This window comes from Sminthopsis crassicaudata, chromosome 1 (genome assembly GCF_048593235.1).
Source record: "Sminthopsis crassicaudata isolate SCR6 chromosome 1, ASM4859323v1, whole genome shotgun sequence".
Lineage (NCBI taxonomy): Eukaryota > Metazoa > Chordata > Mammalia > Dasyuromorphia > Dasyuridae > Sminthopsis > Sminthopsis crassicaudata.
The window spans coordinates 478,391,285-478,412,887 of record NC_133617.1 but is presented as its reverse complement, the minus strand read 5'-3'; the positions used below and the strand labels follow the sequence as shown (position 1 = coordinate 478,412,887).

General features: G+C 38.7%; 1 long non-coding RNA gene across 1 annotated transcript in view; it reads right to left on the bottom strand.

The window, feature by feature from the left end:
* Positions 1-4,171: 4,171 nt before the first annotated feature.
* Positions 4,172-21,603, bottom strand: part of LOC141550455 (uncharacterized) — a 40,696-nt gene continuing 23,264 nt past the window's right edge. The window contains exon 3 of the long non-coding RNA XR_012484606.1: positions 4,172-5,442. This is a non-coding gene — a long non-coding RNA (uncharacterized LOC141550455). The remainder of the gene's footprint in view (positions 5,443-21,603) is intronic.

The window sequence follows — 21,603 nt, the reverse complement described above, 5'->3', positions numbered from 1 at the left end:
ATTTTGCAAAGAAGCAAAATTTGGCTTGATACCAAGAAAATGTCTGAATATTTAGAGCTGCCCAGGTAGAATGGGCTTCCTAGAGAGGTGGTAAACTTACAAATTTGTAAGCTGTATTATACTGGTGATGGATCTGTCACTTCCTAATAGACATTTCATCTTGCTTTGCCTCAGTTACTGCATGTTTAAAATTGATACGGTAATCTCTATCTAGTTCCAACTAACTTATGGATAACATATGGCCTTTATAAGATGCAAATGAAAAAAAGAAATTTGAAAACACTATTTTTGGAACTATGCTCAGAAAGTTATCAAACTGTGCATACCCTTTGATCCAGCAGTGTTTCTAGTGGGATTATATTCCAAAGAGATCTTAAAGAAGGGAAAGGGACCCACATGTGCAAAAATATTTATGGCAGCCCTTTTCATAGTGGCAAAAAACTGGAAACTGAGTGGATGTCCATCAATTGGAGAATGGCTGGATAAGTTATGGTGTATGAATGTTATAGAATATTATTGTTCTGTAAGAAATGACCAGCAGGATGATTTCAGAGAGGCTTGGAGAGACCTATATAAACTGATGCTAAGTGAAGTGAGTAGAACCAAGAGATCATTATACACGGCAACAACAAGACTACACGACAATCAATTCTGATGGCCATGGCTCTCTTCAACATTGAGATAATTCAAACCAGTTCCACTTGTGCAGAGATGAAGAGAGCCATCTACACCCAGAGAGAGAACCATGGGAACAGAGTGTGGAACACAACATAGCATTCTCATTCTCTCTATTGTTATTTGCTTACATTTTGTTTTCTTTCTCAGTTTTTCTTTTTCCTTCCTTCATCTGATTTTTCTTGTGTAGCAAGATAACTGTATAACTATGTCTGCATATATTGGATTTAACATGTATTTAAACATATTTAACATGTATTGGATTACCTACCAGCTAGGGAAGGGGGTGGGTGGAAGGAGGGGGAAATTTGGAATAAAAGGTTTTGCAAGGGTCAATGTTGGAAAAATTGCCCACGCATATGTTTTGTAAATAAATAAATAAATTTTAGAATTTGAAAACACTTTTAAAACTTTACAGTATTATTTGTTTGTGAAGAAATGAATAAATTAAAATCAAACAAAAGCATAAGCAAAACTAAAAGAGGTAAAAGAAGAATGTGCACTTTTTTTCCTTTTCATTCTCTTTTCAAGAACTTAATAAGTAAGGCAGCTAGATGGCACAGGGCCTAAAGTATTAAACTTAGAGATAAGATTTAGTCATGTCTTGTTCAGGAAGATCTGAATTCAAATCCTCCCTTGGTCATTTAATAGTTAAGTGACCCTGAATAGATCATTTAGAATCTCTGGAGCTCAGTTTCTTCATCTAGTATAATAAGGATAATAATAGCCCCTACTTCCCAGGATTGTTATGAGGATCAAATCACATAGAAAATGGGAAGTGCTTTACAAACAATGAATGCACACACACACACACAGAGGCTATTATTAATGGAATATTATAGATGTTGAGGAAGTTCGAAGACCATCTAATGATCTTGAGATTCATAAACTTATTCTTTTAAAAAATACATATTTTATAATGGTTTCAATAGCATTTGCTTCCTTTGTAATCCTACATATTTTTATGCATTAAGAACATTATTCTGTGAAAGGGTCCATGGGCTTCAACAGAGGGGTCTATCTTACATGCACACACACGCAATATTAAGAATCTCTAGTTTAATTCTACCCACTCTTTAATAGATGAGGAAGAAAAAGCCCACATAGGGAAAGTGACTTGTCTGAGATCATACACTTAATGTACATTCTTGAGGTTCAGATTTGAAGTCTATCAAGCTTTGATTCATTATTCCATTCCTGTAGTGACTGATCAAATCTGATATAGGAAAGATAGATAGATAGATAGATAGATAGATAGATAGATAGATAGATAGATAGTCATATACACATATCATAATCTTATTCAATAAAAGAAATTGGTAAATAGCTATATGAACTAGCCCAATTCACCAGAGCAAGTGAGATAGAGCTAGAGTTAGAGATGGAGATAAAGATAAAGATGGAATAAAGATGTGACCTAGTCTCATTTGTCAGAGGGGATTTCATCAAATGTATGTGTATAGATTTAGTTGTAAAGATGTGTTTGTATATAGATTGTATTCATGTGTATAATCCAGGTTACAGATGATTTTATTGTCTACCAAACAGATGAACTAAATTTGTTTAGGCTTGTCACCAAAAAGTTGATTGTTTCTAGCTATAGCAATTCATAGGATTATTTAGAGCTGGAAGGGCCCTTAGAAATAATCTATTTAAATCCTTTATTTCATAGATGAAAAACCGAAATATAAAAAGTTAAGCAACTTGTCCAAAGTCCAAAGAGCAGGAGTGGTAATCTATGTTATAAAACAAAGCAAAAGGATCAGCTAGATGATGCGGTGAATAGAGCATCTGCTCTGTCAAGAGAACCAGCTTCAGATACTTTACACTTACTAGCTGTGTGACCTTGTACCCATATTAATAACAAATTTTAAAAAATAAAACAAAGCAAAAAAAGTCACAATATCAAGAAAGAATGTTTTAAGGAATTGGTACTAATATGAAACATATATGCACCACATTGGCAAAGTAGCTAAATTCATAAAGAAAAACTGACTTGCAAAAAAACAACAACCCCACAATAATTGTACTCTTTAATGTTCCTCTATCAGACATGAAAAATCTAATAGAAAGCTAAACTAAAAGGAAAATTAGAACTGAATAAACTGTTGAATTTAAAGTGTGTGTGTCTTCTGAACAGAGATATTAAAGAATATACATATATCCCAGAACCATATGATACCTTTATATACAAAAAAAAAAAAAAAAACCCAGATCATTTTATTAGGACACATAGAAATCATAAATAAATTTTAAAATCAATAACACTAAAAATATCCTTCAAAAAATCAACATAATTAAATGGCTATTAATACAGCAAGGACAAGCAAAAGATATCAAATAAAATGAACACTAAATGTTTTTATTAAAGCATCCTAACTAATGAGTATATAAAAAAGAAAGATGCAAATAATAACACTATAAAAAAGAATGATGTTGAGACAATACTCAGAATTTCTGAGATACAGCTAAAACAATCTTCAGAAGAAAAATTATGCCATAAAATACATTAACAAAAAATTTTAAAGGATTAATAAACTTAATTTAAAAAAAAAAAAAAAGGTTGTGGATGGATCCATCTTTCCATAATAGAGAAGCACAAAAGAAGAAATCCTGAAAATTCTAAATAAATAATTAAAAAATTAGAAAACCAAAATCTCACAGCAATAAGTAGTTCAACCAGTACTTGAACCCAGAGACTCTCTTCAAATCAATCAATCAGTATTTTTTTTTTATTAAGGCAATCAGGGTTAAATGACTTGCCCGGGGTCACACAGCTAATAAATGTCAAGTGTCTGAAACCAGATTTGAATTCTGGTCCTCCTGACTCCAGACAGGTGCTCTACCTACCATACCATCTAACTGCCCTCAATAAATCATTTTAAAACATCTACTATGCGCCAAGCACTGTGCTAATCCAGTGTTCTTTCTACTGCACAGAGAAGCCATATGATAACATGGATAGAGTGTTCAACTTGATATTAGAAAGACTTGTTTACATTTCAACAACAATACTGATGGAAGTGGATATATTCAACATAGAGAAGATCCAACTCATTTCCAGTTGATCAATGATGGACAGAATCAACTACACCCAGAGAAGGAACACTGGGAAAGGAGTGTAAAATGTTTGCAATTTTGTCTTTCTTCCCAGGTTATTTTTACCTTCTAAATCCAATTCTTCCTGTGCAACAAGAAATTCAGTTCTGCACACATATATTGTATCTAGGATATACTATAACACATTTAACATGTAGGGAGCCTGCCATCTAGAAGAGAGGGTAGAGGGAAGGAGAGAAAAATTCGGAACAGAAGTGAGTACAAGGGATAATGTTGTAAAAAATTACCCACGCATATATACTGTCAACAAATATAATTATAAAATTAATTTTAAAAAGAAATCAAAAGAAATCAAAAAAGAAAAAATCAAAACAATTTATAGTCATATAAAAAAAGAAAGACTTGTTTAAAGCCTATCTCTGACATTTATCACCTATTAGACTATGGGCAAGTTGTTTACAAGAAAGCTCTGTGAAATGGGGATAATAATAAAGTCATAACTATATGGTACATGGCCCCTAAGTGGTCCTGAGCCTTAAATGAGCTAATGAATCTAAAACTCTTTGCAAGCTTAAAAACACTGTATAAATATCAGTTGTTTTTGCCATTAGTAGTATCAACAGCAGCGGTAATGGTAGGGTGATGATAGCAACAGTAGCAACAGCAACAGTAGCAATTATAATAGTAGTAGTAGATACTGCTTTCCTAAAACTATCAACTATGGCAATTATGATTTGCTTAGATAGAAAGAAAGCTCACACTGGTGAAATAAAAAATAACTAAAATATAAAATTGGGCATATCTCTAAGAAAGGCTAGAAGAGACTTTGTTATACTATGTTGAAATTTGACATCCAAATTCAACAAGTATTCACTATCCACCTCCTATGCCTAATAATTATACAAGAAAAGATACAGTATTTGCCTTCGTGAAGAACCTAAAATATGACACCTTGAACATTCCTTTTGTAAATCTCATAAGTCAAGAAAGTCCGCAATAAGAGTTAAAAGCATTATGACGATTTTTTAAAATGTCAATGATACTATTTAAGTTATTCTATTATGCTACAATTACATATGCTTCTGTGTTCACTACTATATTATGATAACTTCAATATTGTCAGTAATTCTTATATACCATAAAGTAGCACAGGGACTACAAGACATGGGATGTGATGGCAAGAGACTGAATAAATAAATAGGGTGGTTGTAAATACTTAGTAAAAAATGGATAGACTGTATTATGATGTTTATGTTTCATTATAATATAGATCTCCATTTGGCAGTCTTTGAAAAGTATTGAGCCAAGGTTCCCGACCCCTTTCCTTCTGGTACAGCAGAAGTAGGGGGAAATGGAACATGCATCGGGGAATAGGGGAGGGGGAGAAGAATCCACTGGCCACTGACCCATTGGCAGAGTAGGCAGGAGCAGCTCTTACAAGCAGCAGGAAGGGAAGGGGGCAGGGGGCAGCAAGTGGCCCACGTGCCAATGAAAATCAGTCCTTGTGACATCTTTGGCACCTGAAACATGCCTACCACCTCAGTAGGAATTCTCTTGGTTCTGTCTGTGTACTCACATGGATGAGTCCACAGGAAACAGCCACTCCCAATGTAGGTCCACAAGCTTGTGCTATGAGAAGCAGGTCAGAGGCAAAACTTTGGGGTCCATTGCAGGAAAGTACTGAAGTTGTCACTTGCACAGACAAACCTGGATGGGGAAAATGGACAACTTGAAATGGTCGGTCTGGGCTCTAAAGTAGGTCAGCTATACCGAACTATGCCATCGATCTGAGAGGGACCCCATGAGTGTTTGTGGATAAATCTGTGCAAAAAGCTCAGGCTAAAAGATGATTACAGAACAAAGCCCAAATTATCAAAGGGCAGTTTAAATTAAGGGCTTCTAGAATCACAGAATTAGGAGGGACCCTAAAATTTCCACAAGTATACTTTTTAATTGGGTGATCTTGGGCAAGCAATTTAACCTCTCTGAATTTGTTTCCTCATCTGTAAAATGGGTATTATCATACTTGTACTACTTTCCTCATCTTACTGAGAGGTTCAAGATAGTCTCTCTCTCCCCCTCCATATCTCTCTCTCTCTCTCTCTCTCTCTCTCTCTCTCTCTCTCTCTCTCTCTCTCTCTCTCTCTCTCTCTCTTTCTCTCTCTCTCTCTCTCTTTCTCTCCCTCCCTCCTGGAGGATTTTTTATTTTCATTAGGGTGAGAGACTTTTTTTTTCACAACATGATTTTTACAGAAATACTTTGCATAACTTCACAAGTGGTTTCTTAACTGAAGGTGGGGCTAAGAGAAAGAACCTAAAACCCATAGATTTTTAGAAGCAAATGTAAAAATTTTGTTTTGTTTTGAATGTTAATAAGGGGAAAATATTAGAGAAATAAAACAAAAGAAATGTGTTTTTTTAATTAATGTACATGTATAAGCAAAAAAAAAAAGAAAACAATAATAAAATTTTTTAAAAGATGAGGAAACTGAGGCACAAAGAGTGCAAATGATTTATCTAGGATCATAGCTAGTGTCTGAAACAGGATTTGCACTTAGGTCCTTAGCAGACTACACCACCTATATCATTAGGTATTATTACAGAACATTTAGCTTGATTCCTTATTTTAGGTAAAGTTCCTAAGAACTAGACATATAAAGTGTTTTACAGGAAGGGAGCAGGAGATTGCATCTTCCTTCTTTTAAGAATGATTCAAAATCCTTTCTGAAGAAAGGCACTCTTCTTGCCTGTTGAGAGAGAAAAAAAATCCTCCTTCCTTACTTTCCTAAATCATGTCTCCAATGGCAATGGTGCCTGGAGCAGCCTCCTCCTTGATGCCTTCCTCTCCATTTAAAGCACATTGTGGCTCTCAGAGCATGCTGTCTCCAAGCTAGAAATAAGCACATTATGACTCTAAATTTCTAAAACATCTTTCTTCCTAAGAGCTCCAACCACTTGCCCGGCTATCATCTAAATTGTCCTGTGGCCTTGTCCTCTAAAGAATAACAGCTGACATTTATATAACATTTAGGGTTTACAAAGCACTTTCCTTAACATATTATTTGATTCCAATGACAACCCTGTAAGGTGATACCATAGGCACACTTATTTTCAAATGAGTAAACTGAAGCTTGTGGGGGATATCAGCTGACTTGCCTGTGATAAGCAAATACAAACAAGACTCAAACCCAGATCTATACTCCAAGTTTTTGTGTCATAGTCACTTCATCTGCAAAATAGACACCTCACATGATTTCAGAGAGGCTTTGAATGAGGTTAGTTATATGAAAGTGCTTTGGAAAACATCATATCTGATATGGAATACTAGTGTGTTATAAAATGAGCTGGTTGATTTTAGAAAAACATGAAGATCTGCATGAAATAATGAAGAGTAAAATGAGCAGAACCAAGAGAGCGTTGTGCACAGTAACAGCAGTATTGTTCTAAGAGCAACTTTAAACAACTAAGTTATTTTGAGTATTATAAATATTCAAATCAACTGCAAAGGACTGGTAAAGATACCATCTACCTCCAAGAAAGAACTGATAAACAGAAGTATATATAGTATGGTTTTACATGTATGTACATATCTGTGTCTATTAGTAGCCTTCTATAGGATAGTGTGGGGAGGGAAGGAGAAAAAAAATTAAAAGCACAGAAGAGAACTAAAAAAAACTTAGAATTAAGCACAGAGAAGCTTGGGAGCTTTGAAAATGATTGTACTCTTTATTAGATAATTTTAAGAAAAAAGTAAACAGCATAAAATGGAAATTCATGGTTTTATATTGCATGCTGTCTTTATGTTGTGCTATATATGTGGAAATGTTCTGTTTTTGTCTTCATATTTGACTTCAAAATGAATAAAAAATTTAAAAGAAAATGAATTTTATGATGAGCAAGCTGATTTCAGAAAAATCTGGACTTACATGAACTGATGCTAAATGAAGTGAGCAGAACCAAGGGATCATTGTACATGGTAATAGCAAAATTATGTGATGATCAACTGTAATAAACTTAGCTCTTCTCAGCAATACACTGATCTAATACAATTCCAATAGACTTGGGATGGAAAATACCATCTGCATCCAGAGAGAGAAATACAGAAACATAATGCAGATCAAAGTTACTATTCTCACCCCTTCTTTTTTTGTCTGTCTGTTTACTTTCTCTTTCTCATGGTTTTTCCCTTTTGTTCTGATTTTTTTCTTTCACAATATGACAAATATGGAAATATGCTTAAAATGATTGTACATATATAATCTACATCAGATTGCCTGCTGTCTTGGAAAGAGGAGAGGGAAGCGTGGGAGAGAAAAAAAATTGGAATGCAAAATCTCGCAAAGATGAATGTTGTAAACTATCTTCACATGTAATTGAAAAAACAAAATACTATAAAAAAAATGAAGCATAATGTGTTATACAGTTTCAAGGTAGCATTAGTAAGGAAGGGTTGGATGAACTTGCCATGAGGTAGGGGCTTGAGAGTGAGGATTTCTTCCTTACATTATAAGGACCCCTCCAGAAGTAATAATTTATTTTTTTAAAATATCTTATTCAGCACTATGTAAGGATTAAACAACTCTGTATTGTAGTAAGACCCTAAGCTAGGCTTACTATCCAGGGTGTGAATTCTAACCTGAATCCTAACCTTATAGGCTGGGGCACCTTGGTGGGGCAGTGAATAGAGCACTGGAGCTTGGAATCAGGAAGACTCATCTCCCTGATGTCCTTAGACCCTTACTAGCTGTATAACTCTGGACAAGTCACTTCACCCTGTTTGCCTCAGTTTCCTCAACTGTAAAATGGGCTGAGGAAGAAAATGGAAAATCACTACAGTATTTTTCCCAAGAAAGTTCCAAATGGGATCATGAAAAATGAGATATAACTGAAAAAAAAGACAAAAACAAACAACAACCCTAAAGGGATGTGCTGGAACCAGCTGACTGTTTGAATTTGAACAGCTGATTGTTAAATTGTCTATTTAAATTTAAATTTACTTCAGAAATTATTAGTGGCTGCAAATCTAGGCTTGATTTATTGGTGTTTTTATTTTTTGCTATTAGACTAGAAAGAATTAAGAATTCATATTAAACTTTAAAATATACACATTTTTCTCTCCTTTTCAGAGTTCTGGTTGTTAAACATTTACTGGCAAATTCTGTATCCCTCTATAAACATTGCTTGGGTTTAGCAGGAGTATAATAGAAGTCTCAGAGAATGAAGTCATCACCAGATTTGAGACCTGGAGGCTAATAATAAAAATTTAAAAAAAAACTTTTAAATAGTAAAACAGTAATAATTGGCACTAATAAGGTGCTTTAAGGTTTGAAAAAAATGCTTTATATCCTTTATTTCATTTGAAACTCACTACCAGTCCTAAATGAGAAAAAAAAAATACCACTAATTTCTTTTGACCTAGATTGCATCCCAATTCTATTCTGTCTGGGCAACACCATAGATTTTAAACAGTGTCTAGTCCAGTAGCATTCATTGGGCTTGTCCCAGTCTCCACCATGTGTGATCTCAGGTCTGAATTTGATGAGCCAGACTTGAGCTCCACCTAGGAACACAGAAATTCAATTCCAAAATCCCCTCAGGGGATAAGGCTAAGGGCCAAGGCCAGGCAATCTGGCATCATGAGTCTCAGCAGGTTGAAAGGAGGCAGAATTGGACAGGTTTCTCTCCAGTCCAATCTAGGAGACTCCAGGGTCCATTTCGGGGAGTGTGGAATTAGTAGCAATAATTGCCAATATGACAGCCTTAGGCCCAGATCACATTCCACCATGGGTACCAGTACTCTGGGCCATGGACCAGAACTGATGCCCATCAGAAGAGGAACCTCTCTCCTTCCTGACCCTTCCTGACCTTGCCTCCAAGCATTTTGGTCTCATTCCACAAGAATGGCTTCCAGAGAGATTATCAATGTCCAGTCTGCTCAGGTTTGAGGAACTGGACTGAGAAGAGAAACAGAACCTCGAGGGCAAGATCGGGGATGGGGAAAGAAGTGATGGTTGGCACTCTTTTTCAATATATGGCCCATCACCAAGCTCTGACACCCCTCCCCCCCACATATCTATCTGCCAAGCCACACCTGCCAACTCGAGATCAGCCTTATTCTGAGTTTCCCAAGGATTCCATCTCAATTTTTTGAGCAATCAAACAACAAATTATAGGAACACATAGTTAAATTTGGAAGCTACCTTTCACAAACAGAAGTCATCTTAATCTAATCCTCTTAGTTCACAAAATACAAAAGTGAAGACCAAGAAGAAAGCTAAGTGGTACAGTATATAGAACACTGAACTTGGCATCTAGAAGTCCTAAGATCAAATCTTGTTTCTACTCTTACCAGCTATGAGACTCTGAGAGAGTTAATCGCTCAGCCTCAGTTTCTTCATCTGTAAAATGGGAATTAAATAGCACTTCATTTGCAAGATTGAGTTTTGAGGATGGGTTTTTTTTTTAATCAAATGAGATCACATATCCAAATAGTTACACAGGTTACACAGGAAGGATATGACAGGATATACACAGGAAGCCCTGACAGTGTTTGGCCTTTTTAAATTTTTCACAACCTGGTCTCTTTTTAGTCTTATTACATATCACTACCCTGCTTAGACTCCATAGTCTAGACAAACTGGTCTTCTTGCCGTTCCTCAGATATGAGATTTAATATCCTGTCTCAGAGCCTCTGTACTGGCTGTTACTTATGCCTGGAAGGCACACCCTCCTCACCTCTGCCCCTGGCATCCCTGATTTCCTTTAAGACACAGATATATAAATATCACCTTCTCCATGGGACCTTCCCTGGTCCCCTCAACTATGACAGCCTTCACCACCATCCCTTCAAAATAATCTTGTCTCTGTCTGTATGTGTTTGACATAAACATAGGTTATCTCCCTCCAACAAAATGTAAACATCTAGAGGGCAGGGGGAGCTAGGTGGCAATATTGTATACAGGGCATTGGATTTAGAATCAGAAAGATTTATCACTCACCAGCAATATGATCCTGGACAAGTTACTTAACTCTGCCTCAGTTTTCTCATCTGTAAAATGAGCTGGAGAAGGAATTAGTAAACCACTCTGGTATTTCTGCCAAGAAAACCCCAAGTAGAGTCATGAAGAGTCAAACATGACTGGAAAATGACTGAACAAGAGGGTAAGATTATTTTTACCTGTCACAAAGTAAGAATTTAAGCAATTCTTAATGAAGTTACCCACCTCTCTGAAAGAGGTTATGCAAGATTAGAATACATTCTCTCACTTACTTTATAGACTCCTCAGCTTCCTTCAAAGCATAATTCAAAATAGCATCTTCTTGAAATTCTTTCATGACTATTTTGTTTTTTGCCTTTGTGTCCCCGGCCTAGTACAACAAATAAAAATTAAATGCTTGTGGACTAGCTAATAATAATAATAATAATAATAATAATAATAATAATAATATAGTACTTGTTCCAGGAATTGTGCTAAGCATTTTACAAATGTTTTCTGTTTGATCCTCACAACCACCATAGGAAGCATGTGCTATTATTACTCCTTTTTTAAATTGAGGCAATTGAAGCAAAGGCCAATTTATCTCATTTGATCTTCACAACAACCCCAGGAGTAAGTGCTATTAATAGTCCTCATTTTACTGATAACGAAACAGGTAAACTAGAATTAAGTGACTTGTTCAGGGTCACACAACTAGGAAGTGTCTGAGGTCAGATATGAATTTTAAAAGATGAGACATCCTGACTCCAGACTCAGCACTCTATCCACTGAGTCATGTGTTATGAGTTATGTGGCTAGACAAATTCTAGGAAGCCCTCTCTATTCCCCAAGATATCTCCTTACTAGTCTGTCACAAAGCCTAAAAATTCCACCATTAGAGAGCCATTACTATAGATATCTTCATATTTTCCTTTTGAAATGCAAATATCCCTTCCAGAAGGAATAGCTCTAAGCAGGAATTAGTTGACAAGATTGATAGGTCGCTGAATGTCAGGAGAGCCAAAGCTCCCTTCCCCAGAGATTTCCTGGAAGAGAGGTGGAATGTTCACAAACTTCAATTTTGCTTATTTGTGGTTCATTTTCTATAAGTTCATCCTCCCTGGGCAATTCCTCATCTTCCAAGTTCAAGAGCTACAATGCTTTGAGGTCTATACATAATATTCCCCTCTCCAAACCCTGTCCCACTATGTTTGCTCTCCCATGTTTAATGGTAAGCACCAATGCTCTGTAGATCAGGGCTTTCAGGGACTTTGCCAAAAAAAAAACAGATGAGGCTACTGACCACCAAGAATTCCAGCCTAAGAGTCCTGCAGGCCCCTCCGAGCATTCTGAAATCTGGATTCTCATATCCAAGAACATATATTGAGCCACTAATAAAAAAAGTGATTAATAGGATTGTAATAAAAACACAAATATTTGTCATAAAAAGCTAGCATGATTGAGCACATAAAGCATAAGCAGAAAGACAAATTAGCTATCTAAAAGGTGAGGAGACTTTAACCAGTGTCACACAGATGGTTAATGGAGAAATTGGAAGCAGAGCTCAGTCCTCCTAAGGTAGCCCAGAGCTTTTTGCATTACCCACTTTGGACCATATGCCAATCAAGAGAGGTCCAGACAAGCTAAAATCCCTCAGGCAACAAGAAGCAAACGTCATTCCCTACAAGATATGAGGCATGGATGGCTAGCTTTCTACCATCTCCTATTATCATGACTCCATCATATGGGTACAATATCAGTTTGTCCTGAAATTATCCTTAGGATATTACAGAATCTTCAAGATGGAAAGAAATTTTGTGATAATCTAATCTAGTCCATTAATTTTACAGATTAAAGAAAATGAGTCGAGAGAGGTGAATTAATCCCCCATTCAGCTGATTAAGAATCCAGCCCTTTTGATTTTCTCAGAGAAGACTCCATTCCAACATTCCACAGTCTCCCATTTGCTATTTTGATACTCCTATCCTCAGTTTTATCATTCATTATTGTGACATGCTGTGTCACATAGTAATCACATCATACCCTAACATTGGTCTATGTGCTATATGTGGCTTTTCTACTCCCCACTAGAGTACAACATGGTGGTAGGTTACTCTAATTCGTTCTATATCATCTTATTGTAGCTCTGAACCTCGATTTCTTCATCAGTCCAATGAAGGGATTAAAACTTAAATGAATAAAGCATTTATTAAACGCTTATATACAAAGCACAGTGCTAAATTTTAAGGATGCAAAGAGGAAATCAAGACAGTCCCTAATTTCCTGGAACTCATACTAATGGGACAGAGGACATTTGTGGTTGGTTTCAGCTTAAAGTCATATGAAAGATGGCATGACCCTTAAGGGACAGTAGGATAGAAAAGTCAATGCTCCTTTTAAAATATCATTTCCACTAATAAAATCCTATCAATTTCTGATGTCGCACACTTGGTTCTGATGACAGAACCAAGAACTTTTGGGGAAAAGAACCTTTTCATTTGGGTCTTCAGAGGTTATGGCTAAGCACCTGTAGGAGTAATTGCCAGGCTGACTTTCCACAGGGGTTTCCCATCTGTTACATGTGGAATAGTTCCACATCTTAGGTTCCTAAGATGATGGCTAAGGACACTGGGCTGGAAATATTGCTATTCCTAGGGTTTAGATTCAAAGCCCTGGGTTATCTCTCTCAGCTTCATACAGGAGATGGCAGTCAAGGTAATAGTTTGACTTGCCTGGAACATTTTGCCTACCATTTCTCCTTCAGGGTACCTTACCGTATCAGCTAGGCTGGCTTCCCTACCCTGGGTTGAAAGTTAGTTGGAAATTATTGAGGACACCTATCCCCTTCTCCATACAAATTTCTTTCTTGGATGATGGCTATAAGGATTAGCCTAGAAGCAGGCAAAATGGTGATGGTGAGGGATACACCATTCCCAAGGTTCCTTATAAGATTTCTAAGATTTCTTCCAGTTTTATGAACTTATAAATATGTCAAATGTCACTCAGTATTCTGTGATGTCATGACTTTTATGAAAATGTTCTGCATAACTTCACGTGTTGGAAGAAGAGAGAGAGAGAGAATCTGGAACTCAGAGTTTTAAAAACAAAAGTCAGTATTCTGTGATCTCTATGAGAATCCTATCATCACATTATCATCTGATTTTTAGAAGGATCCAATATGATATCAGGGCTCCTAGGTGACAAAGTGGCTAAAGCAAAGGGCCTGGAGCCAAAAAGGCCTGAGTTCAAATGTGAGCCCAGGTATTTATTAGCTAGCTATGTGGTTCTGAGCAAGTCATTCAAGTGGTCTGTCTGTTTCTTCCTCTGAAATGAGCTAGAGAAATAAAAGGCAAAATATTTCAGAATCTCTGCCAAGAATACCCCAAATGGGATCACAAAGAATCAACAACAACACAAACAGGAGAGCAGAAATATTTCCTAAGCAACATAGCTATTGACCCAACAGTCTTAATTGCACCAACTCCTATTCTCTTTCCTGGGTCAATAATCTCTCTGGTTATATAGGAGCAATAAGAGCGAGCCCTGGACTAAAGGTTAAGAGAGCTGGGTTTTAGTTTTAGCTTTACCCCTACTTTGCTATTGGGCTTTAGCTAAATTGCTTAATCTCTCCAAGCCTTGATTTCTTCATCTGTCAGTGGAGATTATTTTATTTAGGTTTACATTGCCTAACACAATACTTGGTACTGAGTAGACAATCAATGCCTGTTGATTGGTTATTGCTGGCCTACTTTACGGGGTTATTGAGGAGATAATAGGTGGCATTGTGAATAGTTCTTGGAGTCAGGAAGACCCAATAGCTTACTGGCTGTGTGAGCCTAGTCCAGTCAGTTAATGTCTTTCAGTCTCAGTTACCTCATTTGTATAAAGAGGATAAAAAACAACACCTATTTCCTTTAGTTGTGAGGAGCAAATGAGATCATATTCGAAAAGCATTTGCTAAAAAGCTGAAAGTGCTGTAGAAATGTTAGCTGTATTGTTACAGGAAAAGTTTGAAAAAAGAGACAGTGTGGTATTGTAGACAGAGTCCATCTTAGAGTCAGGAAAACATGGATTCAAGTCCCACTTTTAACATCCCAGTGCTTAAGACTGAAAATAGGATCATATAATCAAGGCTCTGAAGTTAGACGTGATCCCCGAGGCTATCCAGTGCAAACCCTTCATTTTACAGATGAGAAAAAAAACTGAGGTACAAAGAGGTTAATCAAGATGTCCACTGTCACATGACTAATAAGGAATTGAAGCAGGATTTTAACCCAGTTCTTCTTGATTTTAAGGGCAGTGTCTTAGACACCACACCAGGCAGGTGCCAAATGCCATAGGCAGATAGAGTTTCCTCACTGGGAGTTCTCCATACCAAGGAAATCACAACTCCAGTCCAAAATTTTAAAAGAAAAAGAAAAACTAGAAGCATCATTGGAAAGACAGGGAATATGAAATGTTGCATTCTCTGTTGGGTACCAGTTGCTATTTTGGTTAGTTTTGCTTACCTGGGTTTTTGTTTTTGCACTGTTACAAGGAAGGGCTCCCAGTGTAGTTTGGAAGGTAGTGAGGATTATAACTGGAAATGACTGACATGCAAAATAAGGTATCCCTTAAATTTAAATATTTTAAAAAGTTGAAAACACCATCAGATGAGGGATTGTTTGTTTCTATGCAGTTCATCTTCCCTACCACCAGCCCTGAACCCTCCATCTAGAAACTGCATCTAACACCTCCCAGGCTCTGTGGCTCCCCTCATCACCTCCCTGGGAGCCACTTGAAGCAGGGCCCCCTCCCCACCCCGGCAGTACCCAAATAGCTCGCCGTTCTCCTCTCGCTGTAGGTTGTTCGGGCTCCCCAGAGCTCCGACCCCCTTGTGGGGAGGGGGATCCTCTCCCCCACCCCCAGATTAGAATGGCCCGGCGTCACAAATGAACAGTGGAGGGGGGTTTGTAATGATGATTAGGGCCTGAAATTGGCTGAGATTTACAGTGTCAGTCAGGAATGAAGGGAGAGGGGGAAAAGCATTCGAAGCGGCCTAATGGATCCATCAGCTCGTTTTGGCTGCTCAGTGGGCCGAGCAGGGTCACCAGGCTTTCCACTGGCAGCACAAAGCACTTCAATTTTGTTAGGAAATGTATCAATTTAACTGACTTGAGCAGCACACTGAAAAACCTAATGAATCTGGACTCAATTTTCCGCCACGCTGCCTCCGCGAGCTGTCGGAAACAATGTCTGTGGTCGGGGGTGACGGCGGAGGCCTCCGATAGGCTGCGGCCGCTCCCCATCCGCTGTCAGGGCTAGTAGAGAGAGACAGCCCTGCCTCCCGCAATCCAGTGACAGCCGAGGACCGGGCACCGCCACTTTCCTAACAATGATGTCATTAAAGGTAAATTGGCTTCTATTTCAGCAGGATGATAGTGCTAATTGAGTGGGAAAATATAATATAGGGAGCTGTTGTCTGCAGTTAAAGGGAGGAGGGGGACATATTAAATGGGCTACAATACTAGGTGTCAGGGATGGCAGATGTTGCTTTCTGCTGATAACTGCACTGACATATCTCTAGCTTGTCAAGGCTGGGGTTTTCAGGGAGACTTACAGCAAAAGGCAGCAGATGGCCCTTCTGAATGGGAATGAAGTGCTTAAACAGGCTGGCTGCTGAAGGCAGCTAGTTTGTAAATAGAGGAGACGGAGGTGTCCTGTGGCTCCCTCCACCCCCGCGCTGCCCAGGAGTGCTGCTGGCTAAATGGCAGACAGTGAAGAGCTCACCCCTACCTCGCTGCTCCCACCCTCCAGAGCGGCCCAACTTGGAGGTTCTCTCCCATGCCCTCCCTGCTCCCACTCCCAAAGCACCCCGAAGTGGGGCTCCTCTCCTGGGAGCCCCCTGCCTGATCCACTCTCCAGAGCAACTGAAATGGGGGTCCTCTTCTAGGAACCCCCTCCCTGATCTCATTCTCCAGAGAAGCTTGAAGTGTACTGTTGGAGGGGGGATTCTCCTAGGAGCCCTCAACCTGTTTCTACTCTCCAGAGCAGCCTGAAATGGGGGTCCTCTCCTGGGAGCCCCCCTCATTGTTCCCACTCTCCAGAGAAGTCTGAAGTGGGGGGGAGGAGAATTTCTCCTAGGAACATCTCTTCCCTGCCCTCACCTTCCAGAGCAGCCTGAAGTGGTTTTCTTCTAGGAGCTCCTTCTCCCTGTTCCCACTGTCCAGGGCAGCCTGACCTGGAGCTTTGTTTCCTTCTAGGGACCTAGGGAAAGGCACATTTGGCCTGGCCCTTCATACAAGGTGGAATCTTCAAAAACTAATGAGATTGAGGTTTGTAGGTTCCACTTTCCAGTCTTGACCCCTCCCCAAAGGAGCTCTTCTCCCTTCTCCAGGTCTTCCTTCTTGCAGAACCCCCTAACCCAGGCCAAGCCAAGAGGGATGATTGCTCCTAAAAAGCAGTCCTCTCTCCAAAGCTTCAGACAAACCACACACACACACTTAAGAATGAGACTCTCCTCTCCCAAGGACCCTCATCCTGGTCCAAATATACATACATTGGAAGGAAAATAAAATTCACTTCATTTCATGATCAAAGATACATGGTGTGCAAACCCATTACATGCTAACATATAAAATGTAATAAAAGGAAGAGTTGAATATGTCCAAATACTGAATTCACCCTCAACTTCCATATTGTGATGATTCCACAGGATAAATACAGAGAGGAGAAAGAACAGCAACAACAATCCTATCTCCATGCAGGAAACTCCACAAGAATATTCACTCAGGATATCACATGTGCCAGCTACATGCTGCCTTCTCACTCAATGCTACTCCCATAATCATCCACTAAAACCAGTTCACTCCACCTCCTCCAACACACACACACACACACACACACACACACACACACACACACACACCCGACAGATCAAGCCAAAGGACAGATGGGCACCTGGCTTCTCAGGAGACGTATCCCAACCTTTAGTCCCCACATCAACCTTAGCTATTTCTAGCATTGCCACCCTTCATCCACCTTTACTGCAAAAATCCCTCTATATTCATTTTGTACCTCCTTTTCACCCATAAGTTCTGTGCCCACATCAATTCTCCTTGGTTTCCAACTCCACACTCCACAAATCTTTCTCCTTAAAAATCACCTCCAGAAAAACTTCATATGTATTCTGCAGCAGCTTCGTAAACACTTAGCCCCTTCCCAAATAACTCGCATCGAGCTTGGTCTACACAGAGCCTGGTAGCTCCCTCACAGCTTTCATGGAACTAATATCCTCACAGACACAGATCTGCCCACTGATAGCATTATAGACATCTTCTTCATTCTTATCTTAACACATTTTGCCCCTAATGCAATAAGACATCAAGAGACCATATGCAGAGAGAGGCGCATACAAACAAGACACCCACGAACAACAAAACAAACACGCCAACCCCAAACCCCACCGGTGACAGAGACAGCCGACAATCCCTCCCCGCTCCTCTCCAAACCCAGCCCTGCACAGTTACAAAAACACAGCCGCCACTGCGACTGGAGCTGGGGAAGGCACGTGCGAATCCCAGCCATGTGAAAACCCCCACACCAGCTGTATGGGGTTTACACATGTTGAAATGCAAATCGTGTGCTCCTTAATGAGCCCGGCAGACAGGCCAAGGCAATGTAATCAGCCCCTCCTCTGTAATTGGTGGGATTATACCTGGAAGAGGGAGCTGTTGTTTCACAAAACCACGCCTCTCTACCAGGGAAAGGGGGGAAGCAGACAAGGCAGTTGGTGAAGATGGGAGGCTCTGTCACCCTGCTGGGTCCTGAGGGAGAAGGGGTCTGAATAGGGAGATTGGAGATAGATAAATCCCCTTCTGCTGCTCTTCCTTGCAAAGTGTGTCTGCCCCTTGCTTCAGTCAGGGAGAATCTGAAAAATGGAAATCCAAGGATGAAATGGTCCATACAACTAAGCTCCTCAACATTTATTTTCTACCTCATTCTAAAGGACCAGAAAGAAAAGTTCAAAAGTGAGGCTTTAGAGTAGTTCTGGGAAAATGCTTTGTCTGGAGTAAGAAAATCTGACTTTGAGATCCTGACTCTTGTCAACTTCTTAGCTAGGTGGTCTTAGGAAAGAAAGTTCTGTTTCTTTTCTGACCTTCAGTTTCCTTGTGTATAAAATAAGAAGGTTGGACCACATTTCCTCCAAAGTCTTTTGCAGCTCTAAAATTATGTTCCTAAAGCCCTAATCCTATCTTATTGTCCTCATTTTCAGACCTATTCTCACAAACCTATTTCCCAAGTTCCCATCATGTGGTAAATGGAAAAGGACGCAGAACAGAATGAGAAAACTCTGTGGAGCTTAAGAAAACATCTTTAACTCTATATCAAGAATGAATTATTTAGTGGATACCTATCAGGGAATGATAGGTTATGATGTATGAATGTAATGGAATATTATTGTTTTATAGGAAATGGTGAGCAAGCTGATTTCAGAAAAACCTGGAAAGGCTTACAAGAACTGATGCTAAGGGAAGTGAGCAGAACCAAGAGAACATTGTACACAGTAACAAGATTATGTGATGATCAACTGTGATGGACTTTTTTCAACAAACAATTGATTCAAGGCAATTCTAATAGACTTGTGATGGAAAGTGCCATCCACCTCCAAAGAGAGACTCATGGAGAATAAAGGGAGATGAAAGCATAGTATTTTAACTGTTTTGTTTTTCTTCTTTGTTTGCTTTTTTTTTTCTTTTTTCTTTTCCCCCTTTTGATCTAGTTTTTCTTGTACAACATGACAAATATGGAAATGTTTAGAAAAATTGCACATGTTTAATTGGATTTAATTGGATTGCTTGATGTCTTGGGGAGAAAGAAGAGGGGAAGAGAGGGAGAAAAATAGGAATACAAAGTTTCAAAAAGGTAAATGTTGAAAACTATCTTTGCATGTATTTGGAAAAATAAAACACTAATTAAAAAAAAGAATGAATTGAGTCAATATGATTCACAGGGGCTGCTGGTCCCCTTGATTAACTTCTCTAGCCATCAAACGATCAACCAAAAGATATTTATTTCCTGAGCACCAGCCCTGGCCAGTACTCAGAGGGGGGTGGTGGCAGAGTAAATAGAAGGTTAAGTCCTGGCATCAGAACCTAGACTGCTGTCCTCCCTCTGATTGCTACCGAATGTGTGACCCACAGGTGCAAGTGCTATCAGACAACTCTCTAAAATTATACACTGGTGGCTCCAAGAAGCCGAAGCATGTCCAGCTTCCACATACCAATAAAACCATTTATGATGAGCTAAATCAGATTAAGGATAACCAAAAGGCCCCAGACCTGTTAGTGAGGTAGGGAGAAGCATCCCAATAGTGGGTGAGAACCATTTGTTCCAAAGATCATGAAGACAGCTAAATCAGACTCTGTGAAATGCTTAGTTTGGTCAGACATTGAAAATGCCAAGGTCATCCACTGGACCCTAGAACATCACTAAAATTGCACACTCACAACAACTCTGAAAGAAAAATTCCATTATTATCTCCATAAATAGATAAGAAAACTGAGTGTCAGAAAAGTCACATGACTTTTAATAATCAGTAAATGTCTAACAGAATTTGAATTCAAATCTTCCTGAATCCAACCTCAACACTATATCATGTTACTTCTCTTATGAATCACCCATCTGTATAGGATATGTGTTAGTAGGAATATGAGATGGGTTCAGAAGAAGCATTAAAATGAAAGCTCTTATTTCTCTAATTATCCCCTTTTGGTTCAAGCAGAAAATGTCTAATCCTTCATATCAACTTGACAGCCTTTCAAAGACTTGAGGGCAGTTATCATGTCCCTCCTAAAGTCTTTTCTTACAACAACTCTATGATTAGGATAATACAAGCATTATTGTCTTCCATTTTATGAGTAAGAAAACTAAGAAGTAACTTCAGAAAAGCTAAGTCACTTGTGTAAGACCTTGTGTAAGGTCTTTCCAAAATATAGAGCTTATGTCAATAAGACATAAGCCCTGTGTTCAAGAAGCTTCAGATTCTAGCTTCTCCACTATGGAGCTGTACAATAGGCATTTATAATCAAAATTTACCTTTTAGGACACAGAAGTATGTAATGACACAGAAGACACCACAGGGCTTCTCTCTCTCTCTCTCTCTCTCTCTCTCTTTCTCTCTCTCTCCCTCCCTCCCTGGGAAGGAGTTAACATAATAAGAACTTATAATCTCCATCATGTTCCCTATCTACAACTTGCTATACTAGAAATTTCAGGGAATTTCCAGTTGAGTGAATTCTGGGACCTCCCTCTCCATTAAGTTGAGTTACCTCATTCCCAATGGGAACTATATTATCTATCTATATTATCTATGTCTTTGCCTTTCTTTCTCTGACTGCCTTTTTTTTTCCTCTCTGTGTCTCCCTTTATTTGTGTGTATGTCTGTCTGTCTCTATATCTATCTTTGTCTTTCTCTGTATCTGTCTCTCTACACACACATATATACATAAATGTATATGACAGGTGTGTGTATGTACATACACACCCCTGACAAGTAGTCACCTGGCCTTTACTTGAAGACTAATTAAGGTAATTCACTACCTCTACAATCAAAACATTGCATTTTTGAATAGCTCTATTAGGAAGATCTTCCTTATATCAACCCTAAATGTGCCTTTTTTGCAATATATACCCATTGCTTCTAGTTCTTCCCTCTAGAATCAAGCAAGAACTTTCATATCTCCCTTCAAAAAAACAAATCCCCATGTACCTCCTAAGTCTTCTCTTTTCCAAACTAAATATTCTCTTCTTCATTTCAACCAATTCTTACACAACATGCTTTCTAGGTCCTCCATGTGATCTGACCAGGCTCCACAGGACTATCTCCTCACTATTTAGGAATACTGTTCCT